The following is a 22,194-nucleotide window of genomic DNA, read 5'->3' as shown; positions in this document are numbered from 1 at the left end:
AGGCGGCTTCTTGGCTCTGCTATCCCTGAGGACTGATGATGCCTGCTCTGTAAATGTGGTGGCATCCAACCCAGATACACCCCCTGCCGTGTTTATAAGGTTTTGTCTCTCTCGCAGGACATGTCTGTCATATCAGCCAGTGCCAATGGAATAGGTACTTAGAACAATGCTCTAATTTTATATGTGAGGAAACAACTCTGGAACAGTAAAGGGGGTTCTCTATAGCCCCAAAGCTCTGGTGAACAGGTCAGCTCAGGGATTCCCTTGAGGTTAAGCACATAACAGGGGGAGAGGATACCGCAGACTTATATATGGAAATGAGAAGGATAGAAACCTCAGCTAGAACTCAAGGAACTTCACCACAGCCAAGAAGCTAGACCTTGTAAGGACTGAAACAGAGTCCACACAATAACCAGTTATGCTCTAGCCATCAACCACAGGGTGATTAGCATAGGAGTTTATTCATCAATACTCTTGTGCTAGTTCTCTAGCATTACTACAATTTGGTTATCAAAGAGTCCATGGGGACCATCTCTCACATCAATACTTCCAGCTTTTGGCACATGAAAAGTGACAATAATGATGAAAAAGATGATGATAATAGCAATAGCTGTAAGTTTTTGATCTTGTACCATGGACCATGTAACGTGCTAAGTATTAGCCCCTTTCTACAGAAAATGAAACCAAGACTTTGAGCTAGTTGGTGAATTACCCAGATGATCCGATTCCAAAGCTCATGCTCTTTGTGCTGTAACACCTTTAGATCATGTGACCCTTCCATGAACCAGTTAGCTGTACCCATCTGAACTGTGGAGTCCTGTGGAACCTACATTGTGATTTACATGTAAGGACTCACCTATGGCCACTATCTTGCACAGGTAGCTCTGAGCATGGCAGAATCGGGGTTCCAAGCCATTCAGATGCCTCCATTTCTTGGGGTGGCCAACATACTCGCTCAGAGTTACTAGTACCTCCCTGCCTGCCTGCACTCAAGCCCAATGTTTTGCTCCCTCTCAGTACTGATCCTATACCTACATGCTGCAACTTAGAAAAAATTGTACCTCAAAAGGTTTGAGCTCTTTAGGTCGACCTTTGTATATAGCCTTTAGGGAATTATAAAATATCTTTGTTCTTCTGATTTCAATATTTCCTTTTTCATGCCCTCTAGGATTCAATCAGGAAGTATGTGTGGGACACTAGATTGCTAGGGTCAAAGTTGTTTCCTCTTGTTAACCATGAACAACAAAGCAAGGGTCATGGAGATCTATGTATATACACACACACATACGTATACATTTTCTCCTTGTTAGATTGTGTTCACATCTTCACAGATTTGGACTTGTTACTACTAAAGAAGGCATTTCTATACTGCAATAAATCATAAATCCCTGAATTTCAAGTGCTTACTAATAAAAGTTTATTTCTGGTTCACGTCACAGTCTGACACGGCTCTGGTGACTTTCTGTGCTGCTTTACTGTCCCAGTGGTGACTCAGCAGTTCAGGCTGCTTGCATTTTATAATTCTAGCACCTTACAGTCCTCCACTTCCAGCTACACAGGCAAGAGAGAGTGTGAAGAGCACTCACCTGCTCAACTGCCTCAGACAGGAAGTAGCACATCTCTTCCTTTCACATTCCCATTGGCCGTAACGCAGTCACATGGTCCAAAATCACTGCAAGGAAGATTGGAAAATGAAGTCCTGTGTACTCAAGAGGGACACGTGGATGGGTGAGCATCATGCCAGCCTCTGCCCTCAAATTGTATAACCTCTGGCCCTTTAAATCCTAGATCCAACTCGGCTAATTCCACACATCCATTCACACAGGAATTTCTCATGTCTCTACCTTCAAAATGCGGAGAATCTAACTCTTGATCACCACCTCTGTTGCCCTCACCATGGTCCCAGCCTCCATCATCGATCTCCCTGACAACTGCTATAGGTTCCTTACTGGCTTTGTTGCTTCCACCCTTGCCCCGTACAATCTGTTCTCAAAACCAGCCAGAGTAATCACGTTAAATCTGAGTCAAATCATGTCATGCCCCATTTCACTGAGAGTGAAATGTTCCTCGGGGTCAACATCATTGCCATGGCTCCAAAGCCCTTCACAGTCTGCTCCCCCTTTATCTCCAACCTTATCACCTACACTTATTCCCTTTATGTCCCTCTAACACCCAGTATGCTCCCACTGGAGGACATTTGCACCGGCTGTTCCTCCTTCCTGAAATGCCTTTCCCCTGGATATCTGCACGGCTAATTTCCCCTCCTCTCTCAAGTCTTTGCCCAGCTGTCACCCTCTCAATGAGGGCTGCCCTGGCATACTCAGCCCCCATGCTGTTACACTCCCCATTCCCATTTCCGTACTTTGTTTTTTCATGGTGCTTATCCTCTTCCAACATACTATATAACTTACATATTTATTTTACTATCTGGCCCACAATATTCACTAGAATAAGTGCCACGAGAACAGGGAATCTTGTTTGGTTCACAAGTCCCTAGGACAGCACCTGGCACATAGCAAGAACTCAATCAATATTATCAAATAAATAAGCGAATGAATCCTGTGTACCCAATGGGCCTAGTGATGGATCCCAGAATCTCCTTTTCAATATTTCTACTAGAGGATGTAATAGAGGGAAATAAATCTCCTTCCCTAATATCCACGAATTCCCAAACTAGATATGTCAATTAGACTTTTACTATGACTTTCACTGAAATTCATCAATCATCCATGATTGTCACATGGATAACGTCATTTTGTAGGTTTCTGGAGTTTTTACGTTTTGACTTTGACTCTGCCAGTATAGCATATTTAGATGTTAAGATGTTCAAGGCAAGGGTTATGGCTTTCAACTTGATTAGTACATAAAGGGACTTAATGGAATTCGTAGGATACCTGTGTTGGTGATGTTTTTAAATAAACATTTTAGCATTTCTCATAGCCTTTATACCTACGCAGATTCTCTTCTACATATAGACCCAGGCCAACCAAACAAAAGGGGTAAGCTCAGGAGAGTGGAACGTTTTCTCAACCACCCAAGGTCCCCTGTGAACCAGCCCTGGAGAACAACCCTAGCCATACAGGGCTGCGAGAACCTCATAAGTGAGCCTCCTTTTATCTGGAAGAAAGTCTGAAAAACAGACCAAAAGGTTTCAAGAGCATTTCTCTCTCTTTTCCCAAGAGGCTGGGTCGCTAGTGTCTGGACACAAGCTGAGCATTACAGTCATTGTTTTAAACAAGGGGCCCCTTTGATCTGGTTTAAAAACACAAACAGAAGGGCCTTTGTCCAATCTGAATTGGACATGTGTCCTTTGATTCTGTAAATAATCAAATTTGAACATAGTGTTATAACCACAACTGCAAAGTGTGGAATGAGGCAAGTTTTTATTATAAGAAGACAATTTGCATTTATTAAGCAATATTTTTCAACAATACAGTCTTGTTTCTGAGATTCTTAACATGTTCCTTCACCAGTACAATTTAGTTCTTTTTCTTTCCCATTCCCATAATTCTCAACAATAAAGGAAAACCTATTTAAAAGAGTTCATTTTCCACAGAGACCAAAAAAAATATTTTCAAAAGAAACCAAAAAGCCAAAGTTATTCAGATCAGTTCAATCTGCGTCTTCTGGACAACTTGACTATTGAGGGCGGAATGATTAGTTAAAAGGCTTTTCATGGAGTCCAGAGGTTAGCACTGTCTGGATATCATCATGTATGTGAGACACTAGGCCCAGGGAAAGAAAAGCATTGCTTCTGTGGGAAGTAAGAAAGTGTTTACTTTCAACCTTCTCAGCAAAGGTAATGCAGGCCAGTGAGCCTACTTTCTGGGGTCTTTTGGTCCCTGGATTTCTAAGCCCCAGGGCCCAAGAGAGGTTACAACCTTGAGCCCAAGCTCCCCAGAGCACCAAGGTCATTTCTAAACTTGCAGGGTGAAATGTATTTAAAGCCCTTCCCCAAGGGGAGTTGCAAAAGTTAGAAGTTGTTTTACTGTCAGGGTCAATTTATATTCGAAAGAGTGCAGGAGATGGGGTCTTTGCCCAGGGGACTTCCTAGGAAAAATAGAATTGACCTATTTTTAAGGAGAATGAATTCCAGAACTCAGTCCTTGGGACCCACTCCCCTCCCACATCCGTTCTCTATTCTTCCAATGGGGGAGAGAAGTTTCTGCAAATCACTTCTGCTAATAACAATTGTCACCCTATGTACAAGGAACTGCCAGGAGCCCTGGCGCCCTTAACCCACATCATTAACTCCAACCAGACAAAGACCCTCACTGCTTTCCAGTGCAAGAGTTTAAATCTCAAACGTAATTATGCATGGGGGCCTTGGCTGACTCAGGTATCAGTGTTAGCTCTTATTATTTCTATTTTAATATTAACCTTTAAAATGTTTCTGCCTTCCTAAAATGATTATTAATATAGAATAATCATTTGATATAGCTTAGATGGGGACATTGCAGCTTTTTTTAACACCAGAAATTCTGAAACTTAAAGAATTAGGCTTCCCCACAAAGGCTACGAAAGTGTGAACCAGTCCAGGAAATAGGGAAACAGGACTTAGATGTTTCACTGCACGTAAAGCCAATCACAATTACAGAAAATATGATCCTGAATAACACAGTAAATGGTTACCGATCAGACAAATACGCTAGAACCATGTGGGCCTGCTACAAGTTTAATCATGCAGGAGATTTTATGAAGAGGTAGAGGTCTCGATCCTTTACCCCATTTTGGAGTAAAGAGCTCATCTGAACAGCTTCAGTATGTGTTGCTTTCTTTTATACTCCAACAAGAGAACATGGGATAATACTTCGAAACAGTGAAGACCAATCTACATAAAAGTTATGTGAAAGAAGTCTACCCACCTCTGTTCTTTCAGTAGCCACCAAACTTTGAAGCCAGTAAAAGGAATATTTCTTGCAAAGAAGGTAAATTACTATGTGTTTCTGGAAATCTTCATCGTGTTTCTGTTAAATCCTGGAGACCCAAGATCAGCTTTGTGTCCCTGGGGCTTTACTTCTATTTGCACTAGAAAAACACAGTGGTCATCTGTGATGCTTGCCCTCTTGGACAGAATAAACACAGCACCACTGCTCCTTTGAACATTGGATGGAACCCAATGCAACACAAGTTTTAAATATATGCTTCACTTCCTTTTTTAGTATTAGATGCTTAGTACCAGGGTCAGACTTCTACAAAGGATACATACAGAGTAATCTTCTGAACTGTTTAAGGCATCAAGCTCCCCTGTGGAATCCAGCTCTCTCCTTTAGCTCACTACTTCTGTGTACACGGAGCCTCCTTCTCTGTGCCCTAAGGAGAGACTGGCATAGTCCGTCTCCTTATTTTAGTTGTTAATTGGCCAACCTGGGTTCTAATCCCTGTTTGGCCACTAACCAGCAGCATTCTGGGGTCTGTCAAGTTTGCTTTTATGGGTATCAGTTTCTTCCTCTCTGAGATAGGAAAATAGAGCCAGATGAACATGAATAACACCTCCGGAACTGATGGTCTGTGGTTGTTTAGACAACTGTGTGCATGTGTAATGAATTAGTACTTAATAAGGACATGGACCAAATTAATGAAATCCATGGTCAGTGAAGTCATTTCAGAGCTGCTCTAAAAACATTTGTCCAAAGGTTTCCTGTGTAAGAAAGTAAGTAGAATGTTCTTATTGTCTTTCATATAGAAAATGATAATATGAAAATACATGAAATTCACAAACAATTACCTAGAAACTAGTTTTGTTTTATTAATGTGGCTCAAATCTGAATCACAGATTAAAAATGTATCCATTTGGTGAAATGATTTATCCCATTATGAAGTAAGGATATCTCCATGAGAAATAGTCATTTATCCCTTAGGATGAATAAGTTTATCAGTTCATTTTCTAAGAGAAACTTCAGAGACAAAAAAAAGCAAGAGAGGACTTTCTAGGTAAGAGAAAATCCACGGGAGTGTAGACTAGTGTGACCTGGGACCAACCTGGCCTCTGCACAATTTTGCCTGAAGTTGGTTTGAATCATAGGAAAAATCATAATTTCCATTTGTTTCTCTTTTTTCTAAACTAAATGATTGTTCTGTCATTTTGTCACTAGAGCAGGGACATGAATATGCAGCTTCTGATTCAAATACAGTCAAATTGACCCCAGGTTAAGGCTTGCATGAGATTCTTAGCAAAATAACCTCTTACCTAATTAGCTGGTACACGTAAACTAATTAGAGCTTTACCCCCTGCCAGTAGGAAATTTGAGAAATTTGGTCCAAACATGGAAAATCTGATTTCACTTGCGGGAGTTGAGATGCCAGCAATGAATGGAGGGAAAGAGACGGATTGATTCAAGTGGAGGGAAAGAGACGGATTGATTCAAGTCACATGAGAAGGCTGGTGTGCCTTGCTTCCATTACATCATCCATTAAGAGGGCTGCACTGCAGACTTGACAGGTCACCTTCCCCGCATGATGAAATGGAAGCAGTGATCAGACAGAGAATTAATTGGTGCACGTGTGCTTGGCCATAGCGTTAAATGTTTATGGAGTGTTTAGATGACATCAAGGTAAAAACAAATGGTTGGAGTCACATGGCTAAGCCATGGAGTCACTGAAGTGAGTAGCAGAACTGCTGCCTTGTATAAAAGTCTTTTGGGGATGGAAGGACTCTGAACTTTTCATGAGTAAGGATTATGCGCAGGACATCAAGCTACACACCATAGGCACTGGAGTCCAGATATGTGGCCAAAGAAATTCCAGATCTGCCCTCTAATTCTGCCAGTCTCTGTCTGACATTGGGCAAGTTAGGTTATCTAGTGCAAGTTTCATGTGGTTATCCTGAGACTCCATTGAGGCAATGAGTAAAAATGCTTTTTTCTTTTCTTTGTTTTAACTAATTTCATTATTATTTTATAAAAAAGTATGCATGTGTGTCACATACATTTCAAACAATATAGAAAATTTCAAAAATAAAGCAACACATCACCCAAATTCTTATCTTACAGAAATGATCTGTGTTAAACTTTGGTAAACATTCTGTGCCTGTATGAACAGCTTCATTTTGTTTACTAAGTTAATTACTAAATTAGTTGCCCAGAGAAGAACACAGCATTTGCTTTAATCTAAATTGTCTGGCTCTGTTGACCAACTTTACAAAAGTGTTGCTAAATTGCTGTCATATATTTAGAGTAAAATCTGTCACAATGCCCAGTATGATAGTTTTCAAGTAGCATCCCTGCCAACCGTAAGGTTCCACAGAAGTACTTCCACAAATACTTGATTCAAGTTTCACTTTTTAAACATTTTTCAATTTTTTTTAGAACCTTCATTTTAAAAACCCAACTTCGAGATTTACCCACCTGTTACCATTCAGGTAAGTGAACTGGATTTTCCTAAGACTAAAGAGTAAAGTTACTTCTGCCATCACTGTTTAATTGAATGAAGAATATTCCAAGATTGAAGGTGAACAGTTGCAAAGTGTACAATTTCCATTCCTAGATAGTGTGAATACAAATTTTCTCAACACTCTGTAGCCCCTCAAAATGTGAATATTTAAAGTACTTTATGACTGCAACTTGCAAGAATATCCAAATATTAACTTTTTTTATTGCTATCCTTGATCAATGTGATAATTTGGAAATGTTTTTAATTGTACTGAAATAACTTTATGCTCATCAAAATTTGGTGAACATCCTTCTAGATATCTCTCAAAGATAAAACGATGGATGGATGCAGGAATGATGCCCCAATCATAGGTTATTTTTATGTATATGTAATATTTCATTTAATCCCCTCAAATTTAACACACAAAAAAGGGGAATCTAAAAGGATTCTAAAGGAATCTAAAAGGATTCTTTCTAAAGGAACCTCAGATAATTTTTTGAAAATGGAATGTACAAATTAATCTGTATATTTTAAAGAATTATACTTATGTCAATATATCCACGTGATATCACCCAGGTTAAGAGATTAAAACTCTCTGTGGGGCTTCCTAGATCACATTCACATCACCTTCATTACTTTTGTAATGATCATTTCCTTGTTTTACTTAGGAGTTTTCCTGTATATGGAAGCATCTCTGAACAATGTTTGTTTAGGTCTGCCAGATGTGAATGGAACGTACAAGGAATCATACTGTGCGCACTAGTTTGTGGCTTACTTCTTTTGTTCATTATTATAATTCTAAGATTCATGTATGTTTATATGGATAGTTGTAATGCATTCATTTTTGATGTTGTATATTATTCCATTATATGAAAATACTACAGTTTATTTTTCCATTCCTCTGATTATGATCATTTGGGTTTTCAACTATTGGCTAATATAAATCATGTTTCCATGGGCATTTTGAGTAGTCTCTGGCCTATGAGTCCAAGAGTGTCTCTAAGAGCTATTCTTCTGGGTAGAACTGCTGAGTTGTTTGCTGTGCAAACATTCTACTTTTCTAAGCAATACTGACTTCTTTTCCAATATTCATCAATATTGGACCAATATTCACTCCCACGAGCAAAGAATAAGAGTTTCCATTGCTTCCCAACCTCACCAGCACTTGGTATTGTCAATCTTTTAAATCTATTGCAGCCAGTATGTACATAATACTGTTGCTCTCTGTGGCTTTAATTTGTACTTGTCTGATTACTGAAATTGAGTTTCTTGCCATATACTTATTGGTTATGTTTTTCCTCTTTTGTTAAGAGCTTGTTCACTCTTTTGTCTCTTTTTCTATTGGGTCGTTGGTATTTATTACTTATGAATTTAAAGAAATATAGATAGATGATTAAATGATTGTTTTATAGATGGCTAGATAAATATCTCTACCTCTCTATCTATCCCTCTCTGTATGTATGTATATATAGAGAGATTCTAGATACTAGTTTTACCAGTTATTAAGCTATTATCTCTTATTTTCAAATCTATCTTTTAATACTTTGTGATTCTAGGGCTATGTATTAGTTAGCTGTTGCTATGTAACAAATGACTCCAAAATTTACCAGTTTTAAACAACAGACATCTATTATCTCCCAATTTCTGTGGACCAAGAATCCGGGCATAGCTGAGCTGCATGTCTCACTATCCCTCACAGAGCTGCTAGCAATGTGTTAGCTCAGGATCTGGGGTCTCATCTCATGGCTCACCTGGGGAATGGTCCAATCCCAATCTCATTCAGTGGTTCCATTTCTCACAGGCTATTGAACCACAGGCCTTGTGTCCTCACCTGCTCTTGGCTGGAAACCAACCTCAGTTACTCGACATATGGGTTTCTCTCACATGGCAGTTTTCTTTATTAAAGTATGAGAGCCAAGAAGACAATAGATAGATGGAAGTCGCACCAGAAATGATATCGTGTACCTCTTGCCAAGTGCTAGCAAGTCATTAGGTCCAGCCCACACTCAAGGAGAGGAGATTATACAGGTGCATTAACACCAGATGCAGGGATCATTGGGAGACATGCCAGAAGCTATTATCCCAGACTGGGATTCTACATTTCTTCATTGTCAGTTGGTTCCTATTAAGGTCCATCAATATAGGGCCCTAGAGGAGGTAGGAAGGCCAAAGTGGGAGAGAATCTTGCGCCTTTTGATCTCCTACCATTCCTATTAGTGTCACTGCAGCAATGGCTCTTCATCTTGGAAGCAGCAGTTAGAACAAGTAGCAGTTAGTTACAATCTCCAGACTTTTCTATACTCCCAGAACCAGTCTCATCACACCTCCTCTTATGTACTAACACCAGCTAGGCAGCATCCTCTCATTAGAGGGTAGAACTCTAGCGCCATGAAGCCCCTCCTCCAAGCACCAGCTTGAGAGCCCACCTCTTCAGAGGTCTGAGTTCCACCTTCCCCAGCCCCTTCTCCCAGCTCCTAGATTCTGATCATCCTGCCACTTCCCTGGACCCCGCTGCATAAGGGTCGTAGCTGCTTCTTGCTGTTACTACCTCTACATCACCTCGGTATTCCCTTTTTCACTCTTAGGCCTCCCATACCTATTTAATCAGGTCCCCACATTAAACAATTTCTGTTAAAACATTGAGTGTGGTTTCTGACTGATACCCTGATATCTTCACCCAGTTTGAGGGATTTGAAACAGAATTCAAAGTGCCCCTTTTCTTCAAACACTCACAACTTAGGGAGGAAATAATACATAGGCACAAACATCTATAATACGAACAGAAATTGTTGCCATAAAAAATCTACAAGTAAAGAGTTTTAGGGGTTTAGAGGAGGAAAAAGGTGCTTCTGGCTAGGAGAAGCAGATAATCTTCATAAAGAAGGGAGGATTTTAAATCCTAAAGTGTGTGGGCTTCCCTGGTGGCACAGTGGTTGGGGGTCCGCCTGACGATGCAGGGGACACGGGTTCGTGCCCGGGTCCGGGAAGATCCCACATGCCGCGGAGCGGCTGGGCCCGTGAGCCATGGCCGCTGAGCCTGCGCGTCCGGAGCCTGTGCTCCGCAACGGGAGAGGCCACAACAGTGAGAGGCCCGCGTACCGCAAAAAAAAAAAAAAAAAAAACAAAAAGAAAGGAAAAATAATCCTAAAGCGTGGTTAGTCCTTAAAAGAAACAAAAAGAGGAGGGAGGAGGAAGAGAAAAGCAAAAAAGAAACCATAACAGGAAATAAGATTTGGAAGTTAAGTATAGAGAACAAAAGAGAGCTTGGTCTCTACACCAGTGTTGTCCAATAGAAATATACTGTGAGCCACAAATCCAAGCCACAAAACTAGTTTTAAATTATCTAGCAGCCAAACAATACAAAAAGTAAAAATAAATAAATGAAAGGAATTATATGTTGTTTAATTCAATATATGTAAAATATTATTTCAATTGATAATTAGTATAACAAGTACTAATGAACGCTGTACATTCTTTCCCTTATACTAAGTCTTCAAGATCCAGTGTGTTTTTACATTTACAGCACATCTTAGTCTAGACTAGCCACATTTCAAGTACTCATAACCACATGTGGCTTTTGGCTACCATATTGGACAATGTTGATCTGAACAATAGGGAACTGTGGAATGTTTCTGACCAAGGAACCACTATAATCAGGGAAGCGCTTAGAATTTTTAGTATGGAAAAACGGTTTATTCAGTGGGCAGACATTTATTGAGTACCTGATATCTAATAATGACAACACTAAGAGACCTACTATTTACTGAGTGCATACATGTGTTTAACAACCACTAAATACCTTTGGAATTTTTTTATAGAGAGAAATTAGATGCCCTGCTCTAACAATGTCTTCAGTTATTTTCTTTAAAACGTTAGTTGAATTTTATAAATGTAGTGAGAGGCTTCTCAAATTTCTCAAAATAATTAAACAAGAGACCTTGAGTTTTCCAAAAAGTGTTTTCCTTAGCATTAAGGTTATAAAGCTGCATGCTGGATTTATGCTTCCTGAATACTGTAGGATCTGTCTATCCTCCCACTAATCCTCTCCTCTAGGGATCTTTAATATGGTGATTACTGACATTCCTACTAAAATGATAAAAATACAGGAAATGTCATTTTAATGATTGTGCGTTTCAGCCTTTCCAAGTTACAAGATATAAATGAGAATTATTTACAAGTGGAGTGCATTTCCCCCTAGGAATTCATTTGGTTCACCTGGATTTATGGACTCAGTCTGTTTTCCATTTCATTTTATAAACGTTAAGCTAGCTACTAAGATAGGAAACACATCCAGGTAATGCGGGGAGTGAGGGTAGAGCCAGCTCTGTCCATAACCAGCAATGCTCACGTCACTGATTTCATTTAATCTTGGTAGATTAGTCACGAGACTCTGTGTCTTATCTTTTAACATTTGCTATTTATTGTTCTCCTACAAAAGGAAAAATTCCATAATTTTCCTCAAATCCTTTTTGGAATCAAAACAGGAATAAACAATTCCCAAACTTCTGTAAGTATTAATGGCATTGCCCTCATACTTTCAGTCTGTTTGAGGATTCAGTAAATGTGCTCTTTCCATGTTTGGTGTCAGGTCACCTGGGATTGTGATAGGACAATGGAATCTGGGTTCCGAGTGCAACTTCACTATCATAGGCTTTGCTAAATAACTCTGGACCTGGCCTTGATCATTGGTGGCATAGAGGAAGGGAAGAGGAAAAGGGAATTGAAAGTATTTCTAAACTGCAAAATGTTCCATATATGTGAGGTGTCAGTTAATACCAGTTCTTTACTTTTAAGTACATTACAACCTGCATGGGAGAAAAGTCATATTTGTGTGGGAGTGAGTAAGACTGCAGGAGGGAGACCTACTGAGGAGGGAGCATTATTGATAAGAGCTTGAATTAATGCCTGTGGGAGTGGAGAGCTGCGGTCGGGCTAAGGACAGCTGACCTTGATGCAAACTCAGCAATGGATATGATGCTAACAGAGAGTGTGGTGGCTTCAAGGATGGCTTCTCTCTAGGTTTTCTCACTTTGGCAACTGGGTACCTAGTTGTGCCATTCTCCGAGAGAATCACCGAGCAGGAGTGAATTTGGAGTCTAGGGGTGAAGAGGGAGCATCGTGGACATGAATGGTTTCAACCTTGTGTAGGGTGAGATGCCCAGGGGACACGCAGGAGGAGACTGCCACAGCCAATTGGATATATATGCCTAGAATTCAAGGGACAGGTCTGGGTAGAAAATATTGGGTGGGCTGAAAAGTGCTTTCAGTTTTTCAAGTAAAAATAAAAGACACATTTTTCATTTTCACCAAGAACTTTATTGAACAACATATTCACCCTTTTGTTCCACTACCTTCTGCCATTTTCCAGGCAACTTCACAATTCCATCTTCCCAAAACTTTTTATCTTTTTGAGCAAAGAACTGTTCCAGGTGCCTTTTACAGTCTTCCAGGGAATTGAAATTTTTTACATTAAGAGAATTTTATAAAGACTGAAATAAATGGAAGTCTGAAGGTGCAATGTCTGCTGAATATGGCAGATGAATCAGAACTTCCCAGCCAAGCTGTAACAGTTTTTGCCCAGTCATCAAAGAAACACGCACTCTTGGTGTTACCCTGATGGAAGATTATGCATTTTTCTGTTGACTAATTCTGGACACTTTTCATTGAGTGCTGCTTTCAGTTGGTCTACTTGGGAGCAGTATTTGTTAGAATTAATCGTTTGGTTTTCCAGAAGGAGCTCATAACAGAGGACTCCCTTCCAATCCCACCATATACACAACATCACCTTCTTTGGATGAAGACCAGCCTTTGGTGTGGTTGGTGGTTCATTTTATTTGCCCCACGATCTCCTCCATTCCACATTGTTGTACAGTATCCACTTTTCATCACCCACCGCAATTTGTTTTAAAAACAGAATGTTTTCATTATGTTTAATTAGAGAATCGCATGTGGAAATACAGTCAAGAAGGTTTTTTTTGCTTAATTTATGTGGAACCCAAACATCAAAGTGATGAACATAACCAAGTTGGTGCAAATGACTTTCAACACTTGATTTGGATATTTTGAGTATGTCGGCTATCTCCCACGTGGTATAACGTTGATTGTTCTTAATTATTGTTTTGATTCGATCACTATCGACTTCAACCGGTCTCCCCGACCATGGAGCATTATCCAGCGAGAAATCTCCAGCACGTATCTTCGCAAACCACTTTTGACATGTTCCATCAGTCACAGCACCTTCTCCATGCACTGCACAAATCTTTTTGTGTATTTCAGTTGCGTTCTTACCTTTCTTGAAATAGGAAAGCATAATATGCAGAAAATGTTGCTTTTTCTCTTCCGTCTTCAATATTAAAATGGCTACACAAAAATTCACCAATTTTGATGTCTTTTTCTAAATGCATGCTGATATGACAGCTGTCACATACAATCTGACAAAATTGTTTCAAATGAAGTTAAAGACAACTAAGTGCTACTAGAGCCATGTGATGGAAAAAACCGAACGAATCTTTTGGCCAACCCAATATATACTTCAGAATCAAGAGGTGATTGAAGGCATGAAAGTGGATAAGTGCTCCTGGGAGATACATGTAGAGACAGAGAAGGAAATGGAGCAAGGACAGAACACTAGCAAACCAGTATTTTAAGGGAGGGAAGAGAAGAGCTCACAAAGGATTCTGAAGCTGTTGGTGCCACCTCTTCCCCTGCCCACCCACATCTGAGTTCATTTTCCTGCTGAGCTGGCCTCTTCCCACCTCTTGCTTCATTGTCTGAGGGCCCTCTCTGGTGCCAGAAGAACTGACTCAGCTAGCACAGGGCATCTCACAGGTGCTGAGAACTTAATGAACTCAGGTAGAGAAATAATCCAGCTTCCCATCCTTGGTGGGTCAATTCTGACATGTGTTCCACAGGGTTCACCCAAGGCCCATGGTGCCCACTGCCCCCACCTGACCACTAACACGCCTTTCATTGGCTTGTTTCCTGTCCTATTTCACTTTCCCCATTTCCTTGTTTGCACTTCCTGGGATCACTTCCCAAATAAACAACCTGCATTCTCCCTCCACCCACCCCCCATCTCAGAGTCTTGGAGGGAAAAACTAAACTAAGAGAGAAGGAGAGACCAGATAGATAGGACAGAATCAATGGAGTCTGGTGTCTTGGATGGGGAAAAGTGGAAGGACAGTTTCATGAAGGAATTGATGAATAGTGCAAAATAGTGCAGAGATACTGAGCCAGAGAAGGAATGAAAATTTTCTCTGAATTTAGCAGCTGGAAGGTGACTTCGCCAAGAGCATTTTCAGTAAAACAGTGGGAGTAGCAGGCAAATCTGGGGCACCGTTGTGTGATTGTGAGTTGAAAAAGAGGAGACAGCCATAAAAGGAGGAGAAATGGTAGGAGCTAGAGGGGAACGTGGGTGAGGGGGGGGAAGTCTTGTTAAGTTGTTTAGGATGGCATGGATGGAGTGTGCCCAACAAGGCTAGGGCAGTAGCAATGGTGCCAGTAGAGGAGCGTGGGCCATTAATAGAGCACAGAAGGCCCTTTGAGGAAGAGTGAAAGGGTGGAGTCCAAAGTGGAAATCATCCATCTTGGACCTACCTTGCCGCCAACACCAGACCAAATGATAGATGTACACAGAGAAACTTTACAGTGGGTAAGAAATAGAGAAAGTTCCTAACCTGATTTCTATGTTCTCAGTAAAGTAGGAGACCAGTCAGCAGTCAATATCTATAGCAGAGATGATTAGAAACGGAGCTTTGAAAACAGTGGTGAGGTTTGAAAAAGCACATGTGGGAACTCAGTGCTGCAGACTGTATAGATGCACAGAAGGACAACCAGGAAATACGGTAAGTCCCCTGAATCCAAATCTTCAAGTTGCGAACTTTCAAAGATCCAAACGTGCCCCCGGATGCCAGCCGTTGTACTGCACTACTGCACTTTTCAAGGCACTGTACTGTCAGATTAAAAATGTTTTCTTTATTTTTTTTTGTGCTTGTTAGTCTTTTATATATTATTTGTGTGAAAAGTATTATAAACCTATTACAGTACAGTACTATATAGCAGATTCTGTTAGTTGGCTACCTAGGCTAACTTTGTTGGACTTATGAACAAGTTGGACTTACAAACGCACTCTCAGAACAGAACTCGTTCATACGTAGGGGACTTACTGTACTGAGATCCTTGCAGGGCTGAAGAATGTGAAGGCCTGGTGGCCTCGATCCCTGAGGTTTGGTTCAGCAACTCAGAGACAGAAGCCTAGAATCCTAAAGAATGTACTTATTCAAATGGGCATAGAAGTATACGGTTGTATTAGGCTTCTCCAGAGAAACAGAACCAATAGTGTGTGTGTGTGTGTGTGTGTGTGTGTATAAAAGAGAGAGAGAGAGAGCGAGAGACCAAATTTTGCAGGGCAGGCCAACAGGCTAGAGACCCAGAGAAGAGTTGATGTTGCAGCTCCAGTCTGGAGGCTGTCTAGAAGCAGAATTCCTTCTTCCTCTGGGGTCCTCAGTCTTTTTCTTGTAAGTCCTTCAACTGATTGGTGAGGCCCATGCACATTATGGAGGGTCATCTGCTTTACTCAGTCTACTACTGATTTTTTAAAGATTTTTTTGATGTGGACCTTTTTTTTTAACATCTTTATTGGAGTATAACTGCTTTACAATGGTGTGTTAGTTTCTGCTGTATAACAAGGTGAATCAGCTATATGTACACATATATCCCTATATCTCCTCCCTCTTGCGTCTCCCTCCCACCCTCCCTATCCCACCCCTCTAGGTGGTCACAAAGCACCAAGTTGATCTCCCTGTGCTATGCGGCTGCTTCCCACTAGCTATCTATTTTACGTTTGGTAGTGTATATATGTCCATGCCACTCTCTCACTTCGTCCCAGCTTACCCTTCCCCCTCCCCGTGTCCTCAAGTCCATTCTCTATGTCTGCGTCTTTATTCCTGTCCTGCCCATCGGTTCTTCAGCACCATTTTTTTTTTTTTTTTAGATTCCATATATATGTATTAGTATACGGTATTTGTTTTTCTCTTTCTGACTTACTTCACTCTGTATGACAGTCTCTAGGGATGTGGACCATTTTTAAAGTCTTTACTGACTTTGTTACAATATTGCTTCTGTTTTATGTTTTGGTTTTTTGGCTGCGGGGAATGTGGGATCTTAGCTCCCCGACCAGGGATCGAACCCACACCCCCTGCATTGGAAGGCGATGTCCTAACCACTGGACCACCAGGGAAGTCCCTACTACTGATTTAAATGTTAATCTCATCTAAAAAAATACCTTCATAGTCAGACAGAGAAAGACAAATATTGTATGATATCACTTATATGTGGAATCTAAAAAAAACTAACACAAATGAACTTATTTACAAAACAGAAATAGATTCACAGACATAGAAAACAAATTTACGGTTACCAAAGAGGAAAAGGGGGAAGGGTAAATTAGGAGTTTGGGATTAAAATGCACACACTACTACATATGGAGTAGATAACCAACAAGTATAGCACAGGGAACTATACTCAATATCTTGGAATAACCTATTATGGAAGAGAATCTAAAAATGTATATATATATATGTATATATACATATGTGCGTGTGTGTGTGTGTATAACTGAATCACTGTGCTGTACACCTGAAACTAACACATTTTAAATCAACTATATTTCAACAACAACTTTAAAAAAGGGATAATAGAAAACATTTTTAAAAAGTGATTAGAAAAAAATACCTTCATAGTAACATCGAGACTGATGTTTGACCAGATATCTGGGTTCTGTGGCCTAGCCAAGTTGACACATAAACTTAACCATCACAATGATCGTAGTAAGCGAGTGATTGAAATTACAGCTAAAAGCCCGCACTGATTACATGTGAGAGTGCAACAGGAGAAAACTGACACCCTGAGGGAAAAAGTAAAGGGTTCAAGCAGTTTCTCAGAGTTGTCTGTGGGACCTGGACCAGAACCATCTGGAGATCTATGAGGTGCAGACTTCTAGGCACTGCCCCCATACCTAGGCAATTGAAATCTATGGAGGCAGGCTTTAGGGAACTGCATTTTTCCAAGCTTCTCGGGTGATTGTTACCAACATTAAAGCTTGAGAACTGCAGGATTAAAGGGGAGTTGCTCCTGAAGCTGCCAGATAAGCATGATGGGAATAAAGGAATTAGGAGAGTTTTTTAAATGAGACACTGTGTCCAAAGTGCGGGATGTTAATATTAAAGGTTGACGGCCTGTCCAGTCCCAGGATGAGGCCGTGGCTATGGGTGGCTGAAATGAAGGTGAAGTTCAATGTGGCTGCTAAGTTGTTGCCTAGGTCACCCACTAGCCATTGGAATTGCCCTGGTTGATGGCAGGATTGAGGCTGGAGGATGGATGACCAACGCATTAATAGAGAGAGAAGAGGAACCTAAAGGGATGCATTATAGCTACAAGCACAGAAGGTGTGCTATACCATCTTCTCTCCTGACCTCTCACTGTGCTAGCCATGGGAAGGTGAGCCCCCCTGAAAAATCAGCAGAGGAAGCAGTGTCCTTGGGGAGAGCTGATGACAATAAAGAGTCAGCAGACAGCAAAGGAGTTTGTTTCTATTGGAACAGGGGTGACAGAGGGCACCAGGGAGAGTTTGGAGGGAAGTAGGAAGTTAAGAGGAAGGAATGGAAAAGGGTGTGTCTGGAGCATTAGGAAAAGCTAAACGACCAGTGGGTCTTTGGGGCAGAGGTGAAATACGACAGGATTGGGGGTCTGCAGGATTAACTGCATTTGCAGTTCCAAATGGAATTTGGGATTTAAGAAAAGTCGATGCTGCACAAATCCTTAGATTATTTCATTAAATGATGGTTATGTCAAATTGGCCTTGCCCTGGGTTCCAACTAGAAGAAGCTATTTTGGTCCCCGGGGAAAACCCTCTCCCAGATGTGCAAGTGAAGGTGATGGTTAGTCCCCAGGACTTGGGGAGGGAGCATCGCAAGCTGGCTTTGGGAAGAGGGATGAGAAGAGAATTTCAGACGGATGAGAAAAAAAGAAAAAAAAAGCATGAAGGTGAGAAAGAGAAAGCACGTTTAGACCATGGGGCCAGATATTCAATAGTTGGCCACAGACCCTGCCATGCTTTGTCCTCATTAAATTCTCCTTCTTCCCTTGGATGGTGAACGCTGCCCGGCACGGGTGAGGCGATTTCCTTAGGACTGCCTGTGTGCACAGAGTGGTTCAGGGCTGTCCTCGGTATCCTGGGAAAGGGAGGATAAAAAGGAGACCTCCTTTCTCCGCGGTTTTCACCTCTGAAGAATGACGAGCCCAGAGAGGCTGAACAGGACTCTGGGGAGGCCACGCCCCCAGGACGCGGCCACATACCCAGCGGCGACGCCTGATGCCTTTCCCAAAAGTCCTGGCTGTTTCTCAAAGAATGAGAACACCAGTGTGAGCTCATTTGAACCTGGCTGAAGGGAAACGATTGTGGAGAAGAATTTAGGAAAGTTTGCTCTTTTCCTCTGCCCCAGAGACAGCGGTGTTGGCATTATCAACTGTGACAAAGAGAAGTCCATTTGAGAATTATTCTTTACATTCATCTCAACCAAAAGGACGGTGGAAAGGACTCATGCTGCTTTGATGTGTAATATAAAAGACTCAGAAATAGTTTTTAAAGAATTTTCATCAAATTCTTTAAATAATAAAACCGAATAATTATTTGGTTCTCCTGTGAAGGAAAATACAAGGCACTGAGTTTTAGTTCATTACACATCATCCTTCCACTAAGTTCACTTGGGACCCGGGAAAACGTTTTTAGTCTTCCTGTATTGTGAAATCTGTGATGTATGCACCTACTTAACATGCCTAATTAACTCAGGAATGCGTGTGTGCGCGCGCGCGTGCACGCACACGTGCATTTACACTTTAACAATGAAAGAGAATGCATTTGAACAGTATTTATCAAACAGTTGAATGCTACATTTCTTTCTGGGGCCCTAAGCCGGATAACCGATGGGACAGGAACGTCACAATGCATCTGAGGCCCCTGGACGGGCTCCAGCTCCTAACAAGGGCCGATGATGCTGACAACAGCGATCTATGTGTCACTCGGGATTTGCTAAATCAGATCATACGAAGGAAAGGAAGGTAATAAATAAAGAACGTGTGAGTGAGAGGAAGCAGAATCAAGGGGAGTTTTGAGACAAGTACCTATGTAATTCTTCCCTTAAAAATTCCTTTTGATGTAAAAGGAATTCGTGAACTCCATCTGCACTAATCAAATTACTCCAAATAAAACTGCTCAGGCACTGTCTTAAGGGCCCCTTATTAAACACCCAACCCCATGAATCTAAAGGGAGCACTGAATTTTAATCTTAAAATGGGACGTGTGGACAAGGAATCGGAGACATGAATTGCTACTAGCTATGCCGGCGACCGTTCTGCACGGCCTTGCAGGCCCTCATCTGTAAAAGAGAAACAACGGTGTGCATCTTGCCTCCACTACAGGGTTGTTCTCAGAAATAAGTGAGACCTCTTTTAACTTCTGAAGCACTCTGCGAATGGCAGGGATGTCGTTATTCCATTATTCCTTGGAGTTGCACTTATCATTTGCAGAAAAAGGCACTGAGCATGGGCTGAAAGATAAAGCTGCAGTCCGCCTAGGCATCTGAGCTCTTCTCTGCTTGGCCACCTTTTACCACTCCTGCAGCTAAATATAGAAGAAAAGGCTCCAATGCAGAAGGTGGAGACAAATTGTTAGGCTCCTCTTCTAACTTCATCAAGATTCTTGGCTTTCTTCTTCATACCCATGTTTGAATTATTAGGTAGCAGACATGCTGTCAAAAGACTGGGTAATTATCTGTCATTTCCCATGTCTGAAGGCAGCCTTCCACCTCTGCAGCTAGATGGATAATCTGTGCTTGCATTCCAAAATTTATTATATTTGGACTTTATGTGGGTGTGCATCATGCCTCGAGGGAGAAACCTCAAGAAACCTCTCTTCTCCCCCACAACCTCCTCCCCGACCCACAGCCACACACACACACAGACACACACAGACTCACATGTACCACACATACACACACCCCAAAGCAGGGCTCTGTGGACCAACAACTGACCCCAAAACTTTGGATATTTTTTCATTAATCTTTCAACTATACATCTGTGTTTGTAGTCTCATTTTCACATCATTTTCTAACCCAATCAACGTTTGGTCATATGCAATCAAGTGGAAAAACAAAAGCCCAAACACTAATGGATCTCTTCCTTAAGCTACCATCGCTCTTTGCAAAAGATTATCTCATTATGTAGAAAATATTATGGTAATAGCTTTAGAGCTGAAGATGTCCTTTAGAGACCTGTTCATTAAAGGCAAAAATCAAAAGGCTGATTCAGTAAAGAATATGTTTTGACTTGTTTTCCCACCTGTAGAAATGGATCGACAATGATGTACCTCTGCCTCTAGTCTGGTTCTCTTTGGGACCAGTAGCATGCCTTTTTAAGACAACTTGTAGGCATTGGAAGGAAAAGTCCCTCACTCATTCTGAAATTCTATCCAGATAACAGGAATCATGACGAGCAATCATGTATCTACTTAGAGCAAATAATGAACGTATCCTCTGAACCAACTATTGAAGGCTCAGAGTGTGCTAGGCCCTGAAAAGACACAGATGAAAGATGAAGTCACTTGCTGTCCACGATGTACCCACGTGGACAGTCAGCACAGTGACTGCTGACGTACAGCAGAGCAAAGGCGCCTCTCTGCTTAGAGCAGGAGGAATGGGATGGGGGAAAGGAATGTTGAAGGGAGAATCAGAAATTTTCCTGCAGACACAAGAACTGCAGCCCTTGCATGAAGGCATAAAAGAGCATCAGAAATTTGGGAAACGGTTAAGAGTTCCACATGGCTTGAGTATAAGACTCCATCATCTGGAGGCAGGCAGAGGTCAGACCATAAAGACAATGCACACCATATAAGGACTTGAAGCTTCATCCTTTAAGTCAACAGTTGTCACAGTGCGGTTCTTAGAACAGCAACACCACCTGGGATCTTGTTAGAAATGCAAAATTTACTGTTTGCAGATGACATCATACTAAACATAGAGAACCCTAAAGATGCTACCAGAAAAATACTAGAGCTAATCAATGAATTTGGTAAAGTAGCAGGATACAAAATTAATGCACAGAAATCTCTTGCATTCCTATACACTAATGATGAAAAAGCTGAAAGTGAAATTAAGGAAACACCCCCATTTACCATTGCAACAAAAAGAATAAAATATCTAGGAATAAACCTACCTAAGAAGACAAAAGACCTATATGCAGAAAATTATAAGACACTGATGAAAGAAATTAAAGATGATACAAACAGATGGGGAGAGATATACCATGTTCTTGGATTGGAAGAATCAACATTGTGAAAATGACTCTACTACCCAAAGCAATCGACAGATTCAATGCAATCCCTATCAAACCACCACTGGCATTTTTCAGAGAACTAGAACAAAAACTTTCACAATTTGTATGGAAACACAAAAGACCCTGAATAGCCAAAGCAATCTTGAGAAAGAAAAGCAGAGCTGGAGGAATCAGGCTCCCTGACTTCAGACTATACTACACAACTACAGTAATCAAGACAGTATGGTACTGGCACAAAAACAGAAATATAGATCAATGGAACAGGATAGAAAGCCCAGAGATAAACCCACACACATATGGTCACCTTATTTTTGATAAAGGAGGCAAGAACATACAATGGAGAAAAGACAGCCTCTTCAATAAGTGGTACTGGGAAAACTGGACAGCTACATGTAAAAGAATGAAATTAGAACACTCCCTAACACCATACACAAA

The 22,194-nt window shown here is 41.0% G+C and overlaps 1 protein-coding gene across 2 annotated transcripts in view; it reads right to left on the bottom strand.

The window, feature by feature from the left end:
• Positions 1–22,194, bottom strand: part of CUNH7orf25 (chromosome unknown C7orf25 homolog) — a 110,752-nt gene that overhangs the window by 33,980 nt on the left and 54,578 nt on the right. The window contains exon 3 of one of the 2 annotated variants that reach the window (XR_003795103.1): positions 1,587–1,672. The gene's annotated coding sequence lies outside the window, so the exon portion shown is untranslated. Of the gene's footprint in view, positions 1–644; positions 1,673–22,194 lie in introns of those variants that run through there. The other variant, XR_003795102.1, reaches the window with a different exon arrangement.

The sequence above is a fragment of the Monodon monoceros genome, unplaced genomic scaffold, assembly GCF_005190385.1.
Source record: "Monodon monoceros isolate NGI ecotype Baffin Bay Population unplaced genomic scaffold, NGI_Narwhal_1 Super_Scaffold_2, whole genome shotgun sequence".
NCBI lineage: Eukaryota > Metazoa > Chordata > Mammalia > Artiodactyla > Monodontidae > Monodon > Monodon monoceros.
This window is presented reverse-complemented; position numbering and strand designations above follow the sequence as displayed.